Here is an 18,920-nt window from a genome sequence, read left to right as displayed (position 1 = left end):
AATAAAGACACCTTTAGAAGGACTCTGTCATTAATTAGAATCACAGTTCCCCCCAGGATATTGATGCAGGCTGTGCTTGCAATGTGTGCAAAACCACGGCTCTTGGAAATAGGTTTGGTGAAGCAAACAAGAAACACGCGGCATCCTGAGATTCTCCACCTGAGGAAAAATCAATGTTGCTTTCCTTAAAGTACTTGTGAACATCAGCACCCAGCAGTCAGGAAACCTTATGAAAGGAAGGGGCAATAATTTAACAGATCATTATCTGTATTCCAGTATGGACAGAAGGTCAGTTTTGCTGGGCAGTGTAAGCACGAATTAATGCCCAGCAGCACCAGGCCAGGGTACATCTGCATGGTCATGTTCCCCTGCCCAGGATTAAGTGATCCTGAGATGGTCCCTGCTGATGCATTTAAATGGCTTCAGGAGCCCAGCAGCCCCCAGCCCTCTGGCAAGGCAGAAGTACCACATGACTCTCTTCATCTGACCGTGTAGATGCTTCCTGTGGTATGGGACGGGCTGTGCTGGCATCTGTGTACAGCACAGCTTGTGATGAATGCAGCCAGAAAAGTCAAGCAAAAGATCCTTCTCTTTCAGTGGCAAAGGCTTGTGCATTGTCCCACAGTTGTCTCACTTCCCATCGGTTCCCCTGGTTCACTGCGGAGCCCTAGAGGGGACCCTGGGCTGTACAACCAACTGGTTCCCAGTATGCAGCCATCTCACCCTGGGCATCTTTTTAGTGAGAGGAGAGGCAGTTTGTAGCAAAGCCACATGGTCAGTAGTCTGATGCTAAAATTCTTATGAAATAGAGATCTAAGAAAAGTTTCAGTTACCCAAAGTTCTCTGCTTTTTTCCCAGCTATATTCAGTTGTCTCAAGGAAAGTTTGTTACTTCTCTCCAAAATCTGCCTTCCCAAAGGGCAAAGAGAGCATCTACCAAAAGCCCACATTGAATAAAGGAGCTTTTTAAGGAAATCAGTAGGAAATTGAGAAGAAAATAATTTCAATTTTACCCCATCCTGTGGCCCATTGTGGGGCCTGCTGGGCTTTGCAATACTTGAAGGTCAGTGTTGGTGCCATTTCTTTCAAGAGTTAAGCAAAAAAACATTTCTTTCCAGCAGAATCCAGAAGATAGGACATCCCAGCTGCTGTTGCACACTGGGCTCTTCTCAAGAGGAGAGATGCCTTTTTAGAACCCTGACTCATCTGCCCAAGAGCTGTCCTGACTACTTTGTGGAAGAAGGGGGTGTTCAAGATGTGCTCTTGATCTACACTTGTTGGAGTTTGCCACACTACATAAATTAGTTCACCACTGAGCCAGAGTTGTGTTTCTGTAGTCTAGTGGCCCAGAGACTTTATGTGGGACAGAGGTGCCAGTTTCAGTGACTCCTTCAGGCCCTTAGACAGGGCTGGGAGAAATAATGGTACTGGAAAAAAAAAAATCAGATTTTAGCCCAAGTCCATATTGTGAATGCTGGGGTTCTTGTATTTGGACCAGTTGTGTATCTGCTGAAGTAGAGAATGGCTCAAAAGGCAAGAAGAGTTGTGAAGGGAGCCCATCACCTCAGCAATAGAAATGACAATAAACAATGGTTATTTCTTCCCTGTTACAGGTTTTGCAGGATGCCCTAATTACCTTGACATTATTAGTGCGGAAGTTGTGCTCTATCCACCCACTAAGTACAGGAAACATGCCCAGTGTGTAATTCTATCCTTCACCTCACATGCCTCCGATGGGCTGGAGTCTGAGAGGAAACTGAATAGCCTGGAAAGGTTAGTCAGAGACAGTGAGAAATTAACCCTTTCATTTTCACTCACTGTCCATTATTTTCTGAAAGTAGAATTAGCGGGTGGAGCACAGATGTTGCCTTGGAGAGGCTTAGAGAAATCTTGCAGTATTAGATCCAAGTTTCACATAATCACAAGGGGTGCTTGTTTTGCAACTTGTTTCAGATAGGTTCAGTGAATGAGAAAAATTTATTATGGTTTGTTACTGGCTATTTACTATCATGTCACTAAGGTTGAAATCAACGTTGGAAGTTCCTCATGTCAAACTGGGAACAGAGACACTGCACAGAGCAAGGAGTTTGCAGTCTAATGTATGACATGTAATAGATGAAAGAAGAGCTACAGAAGAGAGGCTGGAGTCATTGTCTTTATTTCCTAAATATGCACATTTAAAAGAAACATTAATAGTCAAAAGAGGCCTTGCCATTGTAGACTAGTTATTTCCTCTCCATGTCCTGGTTGGAATGGGTGTCCAGCAGAGCAGCAGCTCACCAAGCCTCTGATTATTCTGAGTGGACAGGTTCAAACCCACCTGTGGTTCTGTGTCTGAGCTGCTCAGAGGTATTTACACACTAAAAGGGTGGTGCAGTCTGGGTAGCTGGTAAAAGAGCAGACACAGGTGGAGAAGGGAATATGGGGAGGCACAGAGGAGGATAAGAATAGATGAATTTTGTCGGTGCAGATGTATTGTTTGAGTTTTGGAATTGGAAACAGTAGAACTATATTCATTAAGGCAAGAGAGGCGAGAGAGCAACAAGCAAGAAAACTGTAAGTTAAACACAAAGGTTGAGTTGGCTTGTGTGCATTTGAAGTGATGCTCTAATTTGTATCTATAGGACAACAAGGATTAAATAGAGATAATCTCCTTACAATGGTTTAATTGGTACAGGTGAGTCAGTTAGCATCAGGATTGTATAAGTGTAGAAATAATTGTTTAAGTAAGTCATGGCAAAAGGATTGAAGGAAATACTGGAGAGTAGAGCAAGACGTATTCATAGAAATGTTTATTCCCTATTATAGTCACTTGGAATGAGGTAAAGAACAAGTCAAAATAACATTTCACTGTCTTATTTGCACACTGAGTACAGGAACACAGAGTCTCTGCACAAGAAAAAAAGGAATTGGCCACATTTATATTAAGAGAGTGAAAAAGAACTTTGCCTTTCACAGTTCATCCATTCTTGATTGTCCATGAAGGAAAGGACAGGTCTATAAATTTTATGCATATAACTATGAAGTGTCATTGCAGTGCTCTGAAGTCTCCCATCTGTGAGTGGTCTGTTAGGGCAGGGATGCTTTTCATGGTCCATTTTGAAGACTGCCATAGGAGGGAATTGCTATGCAGGAGACTTGGCTTTTGCTCTCATTTGTTCTGTGTGTTTCTCAATCAGACATAAAAATCATTCTGCTTGAAATTACCCATCTGCTCTCTGATTCAGGACAAAGCTACAAAAAAATCATCAAGACAGATCCTTCTCCTCTCTCTACTCATTACTGTGTACTTGAAAACTACAGTCAGCTCTGAGAGTATATTTTTATTTGCATTTAAACACTTCTCTGAAATATTTGCTGTAGTAAAGTAGGAAATGAGGGAGGGTGAAAATGCAAAAGTCCCAAAACAGTATGAATCCTGAGAACTTCAAGTCTGAAAGTGTTATAATTGAGTTGTTTGTGGTTTAAAGCTTTTCTCAAAACTAGATATTAGATTTACATGAAATGCTCACTTTGAAACCATGATTTGGATGACTTGTCATGTTATGCTTTGTGGGTGGCTTCTTTGTTTATTTATTTCTTAAGAAAATAAAATTAATGTTTTCTTTACCCCAGTTGAAAAGAGTCATGTTGGTTAATTAAGAACTTGATAGGAAAAGTGTAACATTTCTGAGCTTACTGAATTCCTCTGTTTTCCATACCTCTGCTGATAATGCAATTAAGGATGCCTAGAGAAGGGGTAGGAGACAGCTTGGTTGTATTCATCTTCTCCAACTTTTAAAAATATCCCAGTATTGTTTTGAAAAATTTGCAGACTAAGCACTTTCAGATGATTCAGCTGACAAATTTATTTCCATTTTCAAACTTGTTACTGTGAAAGGAAAAATTGCAATTTTCTGGTTGCAAACTTCTTTTAAGGACAACTGACTCCTGCTTATTTTGTAGCATTTGCATTTTGGATCAATTCTTCCTGTCATCAAGTGACTGGCACAACTGGAATAACAGGCTTCTTTCTGCCAGTTCCTTTTATGGATTTGACAGAAAGAGTTGCTTTTCCAGCAGGTCCTGGAGAAGCACAGGTCACATTTGTTTTCCTGCTCTTTCCTTCCAGCAAGGTGGACATCAGAGGAATGGGTGCTGAGGAAGTGATGTGAGGAGGTGACACGCAGCTTCTTGATGGCACTGTATGGGTGCCCTGGGATTATCCTCTAATTGATGCCTCTAGGCTGGCGGAAGATGATGTGGTGCAGGAACAGGAACATGAAGGAGGAATGCAGGAGCTTTTGAAGGCTGATAATGCCTTCTGTGAAGCCTGGAGAACAAGCATAATCCGTTTCAACCAGAGACCAGGGAAATAACATTTTAAAGCCAAGCAAACAACTGATTGACCCAGGAAGGATAATTAACGAAGCTGAGCAAGAGCAAGGTGCACTAAGGCCCAGCTTGCATTGTGCTTTGACAGAGACTGGCTTAAATTTCCCCACTGTGTTTCTGTTCTCTCCTCCTGGCCATATGTATTGTGTGGCCTGCCTGAGCTGCCAGAACACAATCTAGTTAGGACATTTCATCACAGATCAAATTAAATTCCCTACTGCTCCCTCCCATGACCCTTCCTGTGACATTTACAGCATTGAAGTAAATTGTTATTTTGAGCTGCTTCTGTATTCCCCTGGAACCCAGCAAGAGGAAGGAGCCTCTTCATGCTGGCAGTGGGTGAGTTAACTTTCCAGTAAAGCCACAGAGAGTCAAATAAATCCAAATCGTTATTAGTCACCTCAGGAGCAGATCAGCCAGTGGCCATTTCAGGAATCCACACGGGATTTTGTTTCTGATTCTCTCTCCCTTCCAATGGTTAAGTCACAGCCTGCTTGAGACCCACTGATGGCTGTGCCCAGTCTGGGCTCAGTGCTGGCTCCCCAGAGCCTGACACATAAACAAGAATGAAAATATTTTACTAATTTCCTACAAAAACTAGATTAGCCCATCCCTCTTCATAGCTACCAATGCTTGAAAAGATTGGGAAAAAACAAATCAAGCCTTTATTTACTAGCAATTTACTTCCCAGAAAAAGCACTTAACAGGCATGCAAAGAGACTGTGACACTTCTCCTGACTGGGGGTGAGATTTTTTATTGCTGGATTTTTCTCTCCTCTTTTTGCCAGGCCTCACCCTGGGGAACCTCTGAAGGCCCAGATTCTGCAAAAGGTGGAGAATCCTGTTAAATCAGCACTTGTGTAAAAGCCTGGCCCTGGGCACCATGCAGGGTTGGGAGTATACAGCAGTGAGAAAGGTGTTTTCCCTCTCCTCCTTGGGGACTGGGCTCCAGGGCATCCAGCTGATCTGCACTGCAGCCCAGCAGTGCACTGATGGGTGTGTGGGGCAGTGCTGTTTTGAGTTGTTTAGGGTTAAACTGAGCCCTGTAGAAACAAAAACCATTTCCTCCCATCAAACCATGATCCCACACCTGACACTTGACCTCTGTGGTGGTGAACTCTCCAACAGCAGCCAGGCTGTCACCTTGTCTTGTCTGTCCACTTATGTCCTTCACTTGCAAGTGGACAGCTGATAGTGGAGCTAACTACGTGCTCCTGATTTTCCCATGTTAATAAATTCCTGCTTCCTCCCACATCAGCTTTTCCTTTGTTGTCATCACATTCCCCCCTCACTGCCCAGCCTAGTCCCAGCTCTCTGTTTATCAATATTCTGCTATTATTAGCTGGCCCAGAAATGCATGTTATAGCACTGGTACCATGAGAGCTGCAGGGTGCATTTTTCTGTGTTATTGACATCCTTCTCTCTGCTGTGAAAATATCACCTTCCTCTTCTCTGGCACTTTCAGTCTGTAGTGTTGGTAAGGCAAGAACATCTTTCATCCTACTTTTGACCAGTCCCCTTTCCCTGCCATTAGGAGAGATGGTGATGGCTTAACAAAGAGCATGATGAAAGCAGAAGTGGGTTCTCCTATCTGGTTTGTGTTGTCTGGGGTAGATGGACTCAAAACAGGCTGAGCTGACCACAGAGTGGACTGGCCCCAAAGCTGACAACTAGAAATAATTGTGTTTGTTCTTGCGCAGGGCATCTTATGCTGACTGCCCTAAAGGTGGACTAATCACCCCAGGGCTCAGAAATGTGAAGAACTGAGAAACCTTTATTACTGTGTTGCTGAAGTAGGTATTTTCAGTAGTAGTTGTATTTCTTTTCTCATAAAAGGCACACATAATAACGTAACCAACTTCCTTACTAGTGGTATTGAAGACAGCTGAGATCAGAATAATTATTTTTAAGTAGAACATATGGTTGCTTTTATGTCTGAGTGCAGTTCCATTGCTGCTTCCACTTCATCCACTCTACTAAATTTTGCACTTGACTTCTTAAACACTTTGCTCTAGCAGTGTCTGTGTCTAGCTCTAGTCTGTTGTTTAGGCAGGTTAATTGTTAAAATCTGCCCTTCTAGACTTATCTACCTGGAAAAGTTACTTTCATGCTTGAGCTTGGCCGTTGGAAGCAGGGGCTGGAGGCTGAGACTTCACTGCCTTCATAGGCATTACCAACCTGGTTATTTTGATTTTCTTTTCTTGTGCTTTTCAAACCCTATTCTGTTCTGTTCTAATCTACACCTCTGGGAAAAATATTTACACTTGGGGCTTTCCTCAGTTAGGGGTGTTTTACAAAAGTGGTCATATCTCTGGTAATACCCCTTCTTCAACTGAAAAGGAGAAAATTGGTTTTCAAATGAAAAGCCTATGGGATGTAGTTCCAGAAAGCAGCTTGACAACCTTCACACACTTTATAAAATGTTTCTCAGCAAGATATAAATCTTTCTTCCTTGTTGCTGTTAGACTCCTGACACAGCCATATGGCACACAGACACTTGGATCCGGTGTTAATCTGTTCTCCCCCGTGCCAGCATTAGTCCTGGTGCAGCCCTGTGGCTGTGGGGACACAGGGTTCCACTGCAGGGAAGGCTGAAGGAGGGAGCCAGGGAGAGGGCAGGCATTGCCTGTCTTGCTCAGATATCTACAATTTCAAGTGCTGTTCCCCCAGTACAGCCTAGAAGGGTGTGGCTCCTGTCATATCAGTGCATTTTAGCAGCTACCTATCACTAGATCTTTTTTCCCCCCACAATCCTGGTCTCTGTCACCTTTTCCCACCATTTACAACAGTTTCTCGAATGGTGCTTCTTGAATGCTTTGAATGATCTGGTTAAATTGTTATGCTAGAAAATATCTGCTCCTCCCTTTTCATAAATTTTATTTTATTTCACATTTTTCTGAGCTTGCAGGGCTAGGAAGCTGGATCAGCTAGAGCATATGGCTGAGCACTGAGAGGAGCAGGATCTGTTCTGTTTGGGCTCACCCCACGCTGTTGGGCCCCACATGACACTTGTCCCTATGCCTTGGATGGCAGGTGATGCTACTGCAAGGCTGTGGGTCCTTGTGTGAACCAAGCAACAATTGAGGTAAGTGTCCCACCGTGGTTTGGTTCTGCTTTGCAGAACCTCTCTGACAGCAAGGAGCAAGCATAGTGTGTGCTGGTGCCTGCTTCTCCAAGTCTGGGTCCCAGAGAGCACATGGACTTACACTGGCCAGCACTCTGTTCTTGGAGACCTCAAGGATGGATGCTGGCCAGTGCTCTCCTCTCCAAGAACCTGTTGACACTGCCTTTGGTCATGGTGAATAAATACCGGCTGTGACATTGGCCACCTTTCAGTGACACCAAATTAATGCCACCGTTCTCAGATGCTTGTGTTGCACTCATCTCACCTTCCCTCTGACATCCATTCCTGCAGCTCTCTGGGCACATGTGGCTTCTGCAGTCCTCTGGCCTTTTTCTTTTTTCCTAGCATAGCCTCAGGATGGTGGGAGGTGAGTATATTGTGCAGCTCTGTGACTCTGCTTGGTGCAGAATCCTCCAAATCGTGCATGACAGGAATGGAAAGCTGTGACTTGATAGCTGCCTGGAGGAACAGGGCTTACCGAGCCAGCTGACTGTGCAGCTGGAAGAGGTTAAAAATTAGCTCTGCAATAATAGATGTGAGTAATTGACTTTCTGCTGGTTTTGTAAGTAGTGCCAGTGTCATTCCAAGCAACCTGAAGTGGGAAAGGGCAGGGGGAGAGGGAGGAATGGGGTGGGGATGGGCAGGAACTGGAAATATTTGTGGCTTATTATATCAAACAAAGAAAGCCTTTGATTTTTGTAAAGGGAGAGATGCTTTGGTCATGCTCCTCTGCATGTTTCTCTTGAGAGGGTTTTATGTATATTTTCCTCCATTACCCCAAAGACATACTTATCCACTTAAGTTACAGTGCCAAGAATGCTGAGTCTTTACCATTCATGCACTGAATGTCTTCAAAGGACACAGACATGAAGAGGGGATTTTTTTGAACATCCCTGCCATGCAGGGACCAGGTGATTTCTCCTTATTTCAAAAACACTTAACATGGTGAGGCATCTTTAGCAAAACTGTCGGAGATGTAGCACAAAAATCAGTTCCCCCACCATGCTTCAATTTTACTGCACGGTTGACCTGGCCTCATCTCAAGCAGAGACCTGCCAGTATTTCTGTGACCTTGATGGTGCTGTACTAATCTGTGTGTGTCTGGCCACAGAGCCAGACTTCTCTGGTGCTCAGAGGCTGTGTGCTTATTTTGCTGCCACTTGACTGCCACAGAGGAGCTACAGGAGGTGCATTGGAGAATCACCAGAATTTAAATAATTTTTTTTATTTCATTTTCCTGTCTGCAGTCACAGGGTAAAAGAAGTAAGGTCCAGTCCCAGGTTCTGCACTCTACAGCCAACCATGTAATCTGGTCTAAACCAGGAGCACACTCTGGCCTGTCAGAAGTTTCTCTTCTGTGTATGGCAAGAGCCACTGATTTTAATTTGAGCCAGAACATGGGTTAACTGTGCAGTGGAGAAATATCCCCTGAGCAGCTTCTCAGGATGTCATCATAAGTCTACAGTTGTGGGAAACAGTGTGGTAAGACTTGAATTTCTGGTGTTAAAATTGGAGCGGAATGATATTGCAGGTTTGGTTTTTTTGGTTGTTTTTTTTTTTTTTTAATTCATCAAAAAGAAGTCACCTTGAAGGTCATCTTTTAAGAATTCCTTGGCTGTTCCTGACAAGATGGTATGTGAGAAGCAATACTATTTTCTGTGAAAACAGCTCTGTAGAGAAAGGAGAGAGAAGGAGAAAGAGAAGGAGAAGGAGAAGGAGAAGGAGAAGGAGAAGGAGAAGGAGAAGGAGAAGGAGAAGGAGAAGGAGAAGGAGAAGAGATACAAGTTCCTGTGCTGAAAGATGTGATTATGCTGGACAAAGCACAGAATCTATTATGGAGGTATTAATTGCTTGCATCATTTATGTAGTCACACATTACACCTGCTGTTTCTGGTAGGAGTCAAACACCAGTAGTGTTTTCCATTCCAAACTGGATGTGATGCTAAAATACCAGGAATTGCAAGGAACGGGCCAGAGCTGTGTTAAACCAATGACTTAACACAACTTAAAAAGAAAAAAGCCACACAGGAAAACCAGATTATGAGATTTGCCACCATTCAATTTAAAAGCCATCCTTTCCTGTTGTTCCATGAGCCCTGGGCTTTCCAAGTTCACCAGTCTTTCCTGGGACAAGTGACTCATGAATCTGATAGGAAAATGCACCTGTTTTTAGCCAGAGGTTAAAGCAGCTCTCCAGTTACCAGAGTAAACAAAGAATTTATTTCTGTCCTTAGCAGTTAGCCTGCAAAGTCCAGGAACACAGGAAGGTTGGCAGAAGCAATTAGGTTTGAGCCAAGTTTGCTGAAGTCAGTAGAAGATTTGTGACGTCCATGGTAAGATGCTCATAGATGCCAGTAGGATTTGGCCCGTGTCTTTTGATAGAGGGGAAATGGGAAAAAAAAGTTGGTGCAGTGATTGTGCTGGCAGCCAAGGACTCCAAGGAGCTGGAGGGTGTGGGATATGTATTCCCTTCTCTGGCCCAGAGCTGTCTGTCTGTACTCTTGGCAAAAGAGCAGCTGTCAGTCACAGAGGTGTGATGGGTATAGACACATTTGCAACTGAGAATGATCAGACACTGCAGTAATGGCAACCATGCAAGTGGCCAAAAATATTTGGAAATCAGAGTGTTGGATGTATTGGCATCATGGAAGCTGAAAGGTTTCATGAGCCAGGAGTCGCTTATTAATCCCAGCATGAGAAATGAGATGTGTTTGATCTCTATTGTGGAGATCATTATAAAATGCAAACACAACATTAGCTTGTTTCAGGTCAGCACTCAACACAGTATAAAAACAAGATGGATTTTAGCCTTTATTTAACTGGATTTAACTACATGCATGAGCTTCAAAGTGCCTAAGGTCTAATGGATGGTGACCTAAGGTCTGATTGAAAAAGCAGCAACACCCTAAACCTTAAGTTTTTTTATTAGACCACTTGGTATGACTGGACCATGTGAGGTTTCAGGGAGACATGGTAGGAATAAAGCATCCAAAGCATTTGCCAAGATTTCTACCTTTACTCAGAAGAATCTAAACACTGATCTTGCCTGCCCTCTGTACCAACATGGCTCAGGAGCTTGGCTAGGACAGAAAGGTGACAGTGTTTCCAACCACACCTCCCTGAAAAGCCTGCAGTGCTCTGAGACAGAGCATGTTGATACTTGGAAAAAAAAAAATCAACCACTTGACTTTTCAGTTTGGGAGATCCATGTGGCTAGGAAATGCAAAATATCCAAATTTCAGGAAAAGAGGCAATCATCAAAGGCTCAGTATCTAGATTTATTTTTTATTTAGAGTTAGCATGTCAGATATTGTGACAGTCATCTATTTGTATCTCTGTGATTGATTTCAGAGAATCCTATTCTTGGAAAGTACAAAATCTCTCTTTTTACTTTGGATAGCACAACACAGCTTTTTGTCAGCTCTGTAAAGGATACCAGCCCTCAGCAGTCTCCAGGAATCACCTCAGTGGACCAACTGATGTCCACCTGCTTTGTCTCTGAACCACACAGTTCAGAAATGTCACATCCACGTCCTCCTTGACTGCTGAGTGCCACCCAGACACAAAGTGGCGAGGACACCTGATGGGTTGTGCTCAGCAGGGTGAGATTTGCTGCCTGTTGTGTGCAGCAGTGCACCCATCTACAGCTGGGGCACAGTCCTGAGGTGCCTCCAATGCCTGACTATTTTCTGGCAAGGAGACCCAGTCCAAGGCCCATTGATGTTGTGTGCTGGACTGAGATTCCAGATGGTGGTTTTGCTCTCCACACCCCTTGATCTTGGAAGACCCTCATCAGACTTCTCCCTGGGGAAGCTGGTAGCTCATGACCCTGAGGTGGGAAGTCTCTGGAATCCCAGGCTGTGTGCATTATGGCCCTTACCCTCAGTGACTTGCTTGAGTGTGCCTTCAGTGCCTGAGCCATGGGATCAAGGAAGGACCAGCACTAGGACAAGGAATGGGGCAGGAAATCCTGACCAAGTCACAGTGGCCTCAGCCTGGTCCTGTTGAAGGTGTCCTGAAACTACTCTATAAGACTGATCCTCCTTAAAGAGTAATTCAGCATTCCAGAGGGAGCAGCTAAATGACAAATTTAATTTGATTTTCTCCTATGTCCTCTCCCTCCTATATGTGCTCCTGTTCATCGACAGAGCCCATTAATTCTCTGTCAGCTTCCTGCTTTTGCTGTGGTTGAAAATGTCCCATCATTCCGTTTTATGCCTTTAGTGAGTTGCTTTTCATTTTCTTGTACTTTATTTTTCTTTCACATCCACTTTGTTAGACCATGTTCTTTTGCATCTTCCTTAACTCCCTATCTTTTAAAGAAATTATTTTTATATCTCAGAAATCTTACATGGTTTAATCATGTTGGCCTACTTTTTCTTTCTGTTTTGAATATTTTTTACTTGATGAGGAGTCTGCTATAGAGTGTCTCTAAACAATCTGATGTTATCTCAAACTACTTTACTGGTTTTAGCTACTGATTCCAATGAATTTCATCACTTCTATATGATTTCCCTTTTTAAAGCCAAACATTTAGCTTGATATTCAATCTACGTAGTTCTTCTGAGAACTTGAGTCACTTTTATCTCTCTCTCTGGCATGAATTGTTCTGACATTTATACTGTTTAAACCTGATATAATAGTATTTTACTAATTAGATTTTTCTAGAACGTTTCCCAGTTACATAGATTGCCCATATCTTTATTTGAATTCCAGCATTCTAGTTCATCATCCCTTATTTTCAGATCATTGCCATTTGTACCAAAATGGTTTTAAGAGTGATTGCAGACTAGCTACTATTTTTGTGTACTTTGTGTGTGTGTATGCATGCACATGCATATTACTTAATTAGGGCTTCATTTACAGAGACATGTTTTTTCTGTTTCCACTTATCCACATTACCTTCTGTCCTATCCTTTTTCTTTACAAAGAGGTTTGAGAGCTTCAACCAAACTGTGCATTCTTATACCTCTCCCTTACCCTGTCTTTAATTTAAAACTGTTTTTAAACTCTGATTCCATTAAGGCCCAGATCCTTTCTGTCTTATTTACATAGATGTCATTTTTTTCTACATATGCCTCACTTTTCTCAATAACTTTCCCCTTTTCTAATAAACCCAGCAATGTCTATAACAATAGTTTTGAAAACTTCAAACATTTATTTTGCATACATAGAACTATTTAATATCACTTATCATTCATCTCCAGGTTTTAAAGTACTCTCCCATGCTGCTCACTTGTGCTCTTCCCCTCGCCACAGTTAATAACACAATCAGTCATGCTGGAAAGTTACACCCAGCCAATATTAGGAAATGCTCCCTCCTGTCTTGTAAATCCCTGGTGCCACCAGCAAGAGTGGAGGAGGAGGAGGTGGAGGAGGCAGCATTCCAAGCATATGGATTCTCAGGCAAGGGAAATGAAGCTGGGTACGTCACACATGCTGCTTATCGTGGTCACATTCGCTCATGGTAAAATCTTTCCCACTGAACAACGGCTGGGATTCTCACCATCTGCTGCTCCAGTGGGAATTTTGTGCTCCTTGGAGATTTCACCCTCATGCTGCCTCACAGTACCTCTCAAGCAATGGAGCAGCCCCTTCCCTCTGCCCCAGTTGTGCCACTCTTCCTGCCCCTCCTTGGTGCAGGCACAGGGACTCACCCAGCCCATGAGCAGCGAGGAACAAGGTATCACACCAGCATCTCTGTGTGGTTAAACTGAAGCTCTTCCATGCTGTGAGGTGGTCTCTGCAGCATAGACAGGCTTTGTGTTAACAGCATTCTCCTGTCCTTTAGAGGTTTTCCTGCTGTAATGCACGGGACTGATCAAAACTGGGATGCACTGTCTCATGAGCAAGACAAGCACAGGATGAGGGACAGCAATGTGATATGCACTCAAGGAGAACAAGTGTGACACCTCTCCTGTTGCCCTCTCCAGCAGCTTCCCAAGGCTCCCACCATGCTGATTTCCCTCTGATCCACGACCACAACGCTGTGCATCAGATGTCACCCCAGAGCAGCACAGCTCTTTCCCAGGAGATAAGTGAGGGGTTTTTTTTGACTACACAAGAGTTCTCCTGAGCTTTCCCATGATGGGAGGGAAGGTGGGAGGGTGGAGATCCGGCTTCCTCCCTGTCCAAGTGCCAGCCCCGTGGGCCTGCCATAGCACTGCTGGGAATATCCAGGGGCATTATGCAATTTGCAGAGGCGGTTTTTCATGCTGCCTGGCAAGGCAGCGTCTGATAATGGCTCTCCCTTTGTTTGTAACACACAATCGAGCTCATGATCTTCTCTCCAGTGCAGGCAGCCCACGGTGTTATGTCCTGTACTGCTGTGATGACGAGAACAGAGTTGTGCACAGGACAGGGAGCCCTGCAGCGCTTTCATCAGTGAATCACTGCTCCAAGTGCTCATTTGGCACAAATCATTAGTGGTCTAAAAGGACTGGAATAATCTAGCTAGGCTCCCGGTGAAAGTGCAGATTGTCTCTTTTTTAGGATGCATGGGAAACCCTTCTTAAATCTGTTTTTAAACTTTGAATTTGGCTTCTGAGTAATGCCGCTGATTTCATTTTTCAAAGGTCACGGGAGAATTCTCTTCTGCTATCTCCAAAGGGCATGACAAACGTTCCTGTAACAAAGTAATGAATTGTTCAACACAATGCTCTTAGCAATTACCTTGCCATAAAGGTATTTGCAGCAGGTACAGTAAGATAAACCAGTTTGTTTCCTATTGTTTTTCAAAGAGGAAAAATTAGGGTAAGGCTGTAGCTGTTTGGTGGTGAGTTTGAGGAATAAATATAATTTGATGTATTTGCTGAATGTTTTAGTGGGTCTTAAAAGATCCTGTAATAGATTTAAAAGTCTATTTATAGACTATCCCTTTTAGAGGTTGGAAAATGTATTCACTCTGTATTCTATGTACCTATTTAAATTGCATCCAAATTTACAGTTTTCCATAACATTAATTTAGCACCTTTTCTGAATGCTTCCTCTCATGTAGTCCTTATTTACAGGATCCTGTATTATTTTCCACAGTATCATTCTGCCTCTTGCATGAGAGCTCTTTCACATTTTGGACTCAAATTCCCTTGTAACACGGTGAGCAAAGGAGTTGGCCATGCAAGAAATTAGAAGCAAAGAGTACAGTTTGTTACTGAATGCAAATCTGGGTTTGTTTGGCAGGAGGGAAACCAACCCTGAACCACCAGCAGCAGTGTGCTGGCCTGTGAAGTGTCACTGCAAATCCGGTTAGACAAGTGTGTGCCTGCCTCCCTGACCTCTTCCACTTGGCAGTCTTTTCTCTGCATTTTTGTCTGAAAGGCTAATGGGGGAGTGAACAACAGGAACCAAACTGCCCCTCCAGCCTCAAGCTGGGCCCAGTACATCCCAGTGCACATGCCCTGGCTGATTGGCTGGGTGGAGGCAAAAAGATTTCATTGCTCTGGCATATGGGTAAGTAGAGTCCAGTGCAATCAGCCATGTGTTTTTTCACCAGCATGAAATAAAAATGAGACTAAGGAGACAGAGCCACATTTGATGTAAAGGCTGTTTGTGGCTATGTAATGGGCAGATGTTCATAACTGCTTTTGCTGCAGAAGAGGAAGCAGTGTAACAGCTCTCTGGAGTGAGTATCCCAGGAGAACACCTATTTTCTTGGGGCTGGGGGCTGAGATGTAGCCCCTGGCTGGAGAGAGGACATCAATGCTGGATTTCCAGTCTCTGTTTGAAAACCTGGGTGACCTTCACTGCTCCAGCAATGCCTGTACAAACAGAGCTCCCCTCCCTGAACTTTGGTTCACACACTGCTAGTAAAAAGAAAGATTCTGTAGTTAAAGCATCAAGAAATAGGTACAAAAAAGAAAAGTGTCTGTAGCTCTGCCACCAAGTTCTCCTGCATATTTGCAGGTTAATATACAGAGTCTAGCCCCATAGGGCACCTTTTCTCATACTTGTCTCATCGTGTTGTGTCTGGGCTTTGCAATAACTGTCCTGTGGGGTAAATCATGACATCCTTGTATTACGTGCATTTGTGTCCAGCCTCAAAATGTTATTTCATTCCCTGAGGTGAATGCTGTTATCAGGAGAATGAAGTGTCCCTGTCCCCTGGCAATTATTCATTAGGTAAGATTTAATGTGTGTGTGCAGGACTGGCAGCTACCAGTGGATCCCACTGGAGAAGTCTGTGAGCCAAACTTATGTCAGCTTTCAGGTAGGGATAGGTGAATAACAGGAGTAAAAATAATAAATACTAGAAGATCAGGAGCAGTTTGCCCAAAACTTAACCCAAAACCTTTTCTTTTCATCTCATGGCCAAACTTGCCATTCAGATCAGAAGGCTGGGAAGATTCAAGGTTGGTTTGCACCCACATCTAGAAAAAATCACAGAGCTGCACTGAGGCAAAGCAATGTTTGGGGTCACAAACCTGTGACTATTTGTTCTACCCATAGTTCTTGAGGTCTGAAAAGTGCTTTAACTTCTTGTGGTTTTTTATACACATCTGACACCAAGATTCCTGTTTTCCAGTTCAGAAGACTGTCTCTGCAATATTTACTGCCTGAAAAAGAACATGCAGCTTTAGTTGCATGACCTTTGTGTGAAGAATGTCTGTTAGTGTATATAAGCAGAAACTAAGGAACAGCACACAAAAGCACAGCGGACATTAAAGAATTCAAGTAAGTGGAAAGATATTAATTGCCTGGCAGTTAAGAGTGGGGGATTGATGAGATCTCAGGCAAAATCCTGTTCCTCTGGGTGGACTGCCAGAGGAGAGGCCTATGACTGGACTGGTTGACGTAGGAACTCAGCACTGGTGGTATAGACTGGACTTCAAGGCTTATTTAAAGCTACTCCAATACAGTACAGGTGCTTGGGAGTTGTGGAGGGTAAACCTTTTCTTGCATGCTCCAGCAGTGAGGATGTACCAAAGGGAACAGCTGTTGTCACCAAAGCTGGTGACATTACAGCTCTTGGGGCTCTGGAGATTCTGCCTGTTTGGCTTTTCTTTTTTGCCATCTTCTATCTGTCTGTTATTCACCCACAAAATTACATAATATATCAGCTAGAACTGCATCTGCCTGCTTAATGAATGGCTCATTATCTAAGGAAGGAAACAGAGAGGGGCAGAAGCTTTTATGTGCCAATAGTATTGCTGAGATGTTCATGTGCATTACAGGAGAAGGAAAGGGTATAATACGTCTGTCCTAATTTATAGCCAGATGGGCTGAAAGAGTCAAGGTGTAATGAAGGTCAGCATAGCTGACCTGGTGAAGGCAGTGGAAGTTACTCTCTTGACATAAAAGCAATTAATTCTCCAACAAAGTCCCTCTTTCATGCAGCAGAACAGAGTGAGACAGTCCTCTCTATATTTAAAAGTACTCCCACAGCTTTGATCTTTTCCATTTTCTGGAAATGTAAGCTTGCAAAGAGGCTCTGGCCTTATCTGGGATGATGTATTGGGCCATGTGGTGCTGGCCTTGCAGAGCAGTGTGGGCATGCCTGCTGTTCCCTATCCTGCATCATTCTGGAAAGATCTCCAAATGCTCTGGCTACTGCAGTAAAGGCACCATGCTGCTGCATTGCCCAGGTACCCTGCCTGCTTGGAAATGCCATGACATCACTTCTTCTCATAACAGCGGGTTTTGTCCCCTTTCAGTCACACAGATGATATTTAGCTATGAATGAAAATTAAAAAGCAAATGGGAGTACCAAAACTCCATCTCCAAGGACCTTAAAATGTGGAAGTATGTAACTGTATGGTATTGAAAGCAACACTTTAGCCCTGCATACTCTTCAGTGTCAGATATACCCCATTCCAATCAGTAGATTATGCCAATCAAACATAGGTTTTTCTTTTACTGATTGTTAAAATAAACACTTGTTTTGAGCTCAGGACAGAGCTGTGTCAGCCAAGTTTCGGTAGAGCTTGTGGCAGATACGTACTGATTGAACCATATGGTGGGGGGTTTCTGTGCTGCCTGTGGTGGTGGGAGACCAGAATGTTGCTTTGGGTTCCCCCAGACATAAAAATCCATTAAGTTTTGCAGCTGTAGTTTCATTTTATTTCACTGTGACTAACCTTCTTCTTACTTGATTTTATTTCCTCTATATGTTTCCCACACAGAACATGGAAGATTCTAAGTTACATTTTGAACAAGTTTTATGATTAACTTCTCCATCTATGTGAGGTGAGCCTGGGTTTTGGTAATAAAATGTGCTGGAATTGTGGGTAGAGGGAAAAAGAAGATTCCTCAGTAAGGGTAAGTGCTGATGACTTTGTTAAATTCAAGGTGTAATATGCTATTCTGCTGACTTTTGCCTTGTTTAATTACCTTCTGAATCCCAAGAAGCTGAACCATGCCTCACCAGCTCATTATATCCCCTGGGTTTGCTCTCCCCACCAAATAGGTGCTTTCCCTGCAGCCTCTGGAGGCTCTTTGTTGCTGTTCTGATACATCAAATGTGTTTGTTTTGCATATTGATGTTTGTGTTTTTCTGCACTGCTTGTGTTTTCCAATTCCTTGGAGCACTGAGGATGCTGCTGATTTGTCAGAATCACAGTTGGATGCTGACTTGAGATTACTGTCAATGGCCTCATTATGTTAACAAAGGATATTTTAAGAAATACAAAAGATGTGGCATTTTCTTTCTTGGGAGAGGGAGGGGGAGAGAGAATGTGTGTATGAATGGACTTACACTGCAACTGCCCCCACTCTTCAGCTGGAAATGACTGTCAGCCTCTCTCCACTTCGTAGTCAGAGTAATGATGGCTTCTGATTTGTGTTTTGGGGCTGCTCTCAGTGTGCTTGGCTCACCCCTGCGTGCAATTCTTCCTCCTGAAGAGCTCCTTGCTTCTGCCGTGGCACATCTAAAGCAGGCACAGCCTTCATAGATACAGCAGTGCGACTTGCAGCATCACAGCATCTTCGTGCAGTTACAAGTCAGAGGTGTTGTGGTCTCATTCCCTCCTTCGAGCTAGCACTAGGCATTGTGGCTGGAAAATTAGTCACTTTGGGAAACTGAGCTGGGAGAGAAGTAATGCTGTGAGGGAAAAAGTAATTAATTGCATGTCCACTTCCCTTCTGGAGGAACACAGCTAAGTGTGACCAGGGCTAGGGAGAAGTCGGCACCTTAGTTTGTTCTGCTCCCTCCAGAAATTCTTGAGGAAGAATATCAAAGAGGAGGATATTGACTGCAAATCTTCTGTCATTAATGAAATGGAGACTTGTGCACAACCTGTAGCTCTGAATCAAAGGGAGCAAGCTCTTTCCCTTCCTCCCTGCTGTCAGGCCATCAGAAGGTAGTTGGCATATCCCTTATTAAAGGAAATGCGGTCCTTCCCTTAAGCTTGTCTGCTCGGTGGTGTTCTGTAAACACAGATCAGTAAGGTGTCGCAAATCCTATCCTATTACCAGCATTCAACAGCAAA

General features: G+C 43.5%; 1 long non-coding RNA gene across 1 annotated transcript in view; it reads left to right on the top strand.

Annotated features, from left to right (window-relative positions):
• The window catches only part of LOC111931304 (uncharacterized), a 57,669-nt gene extending 39,988 nt beyond the window's left edge, over positions 1 to 17,681 (top strand). Inside the window, exons 3-12 of the long non-coding RNA XR_015290045.1 lie at positions 6,074 to 6,166; positions 7,275 to 7,458; positions 9,166 to 9,337; positions 9,732 to 9,830; positions 13,289 to 13,535; positions 14,073 to 14,194; positions 14,530 to 14,592; positions 14,677 to 14,946; positions 16,019 to 16,167; positions 17,616 to 17,681. This is a non-coding gene — a long non-coding RNA (uncharacterized LOC111931304). The remainder of the gene's footprint in view (positions 1 to 6,073; positions 6,167 to 7,274; positions 7,459 to 9,165; positions 9,338 to 9,731; positions 9,831 to 13,288; positions 13,536 to 14,072; positions 14,195 to 14,529; positions 14,593 to 14,676; positions 14,947 to 16,018; positions 16,168 to 17,615) is intronic.
• Positions 17,682 to 18,920: the final 1,239 nt, after the last annotated feature.

The sequence above is a fragment of the Cyanistes caeruleus genome, chromosome 8, assembly GCF_971803275.1.
Source record: "Cyanistes caeruleus chromosome 8, bCyaCae1.hap1.1, whole genome shotgun sequence".
NCBI lineage: Eukaryota > Metazoa > Chordata > Aves > Passeriformes > Paridae > Cyanistes > Cyanistes caeruleus.
The sequence above is the reverse complement of the archived record's forward strand: the minus strand, read 5'-3'. Positions and strand labels throughout refer to the sequence as shown.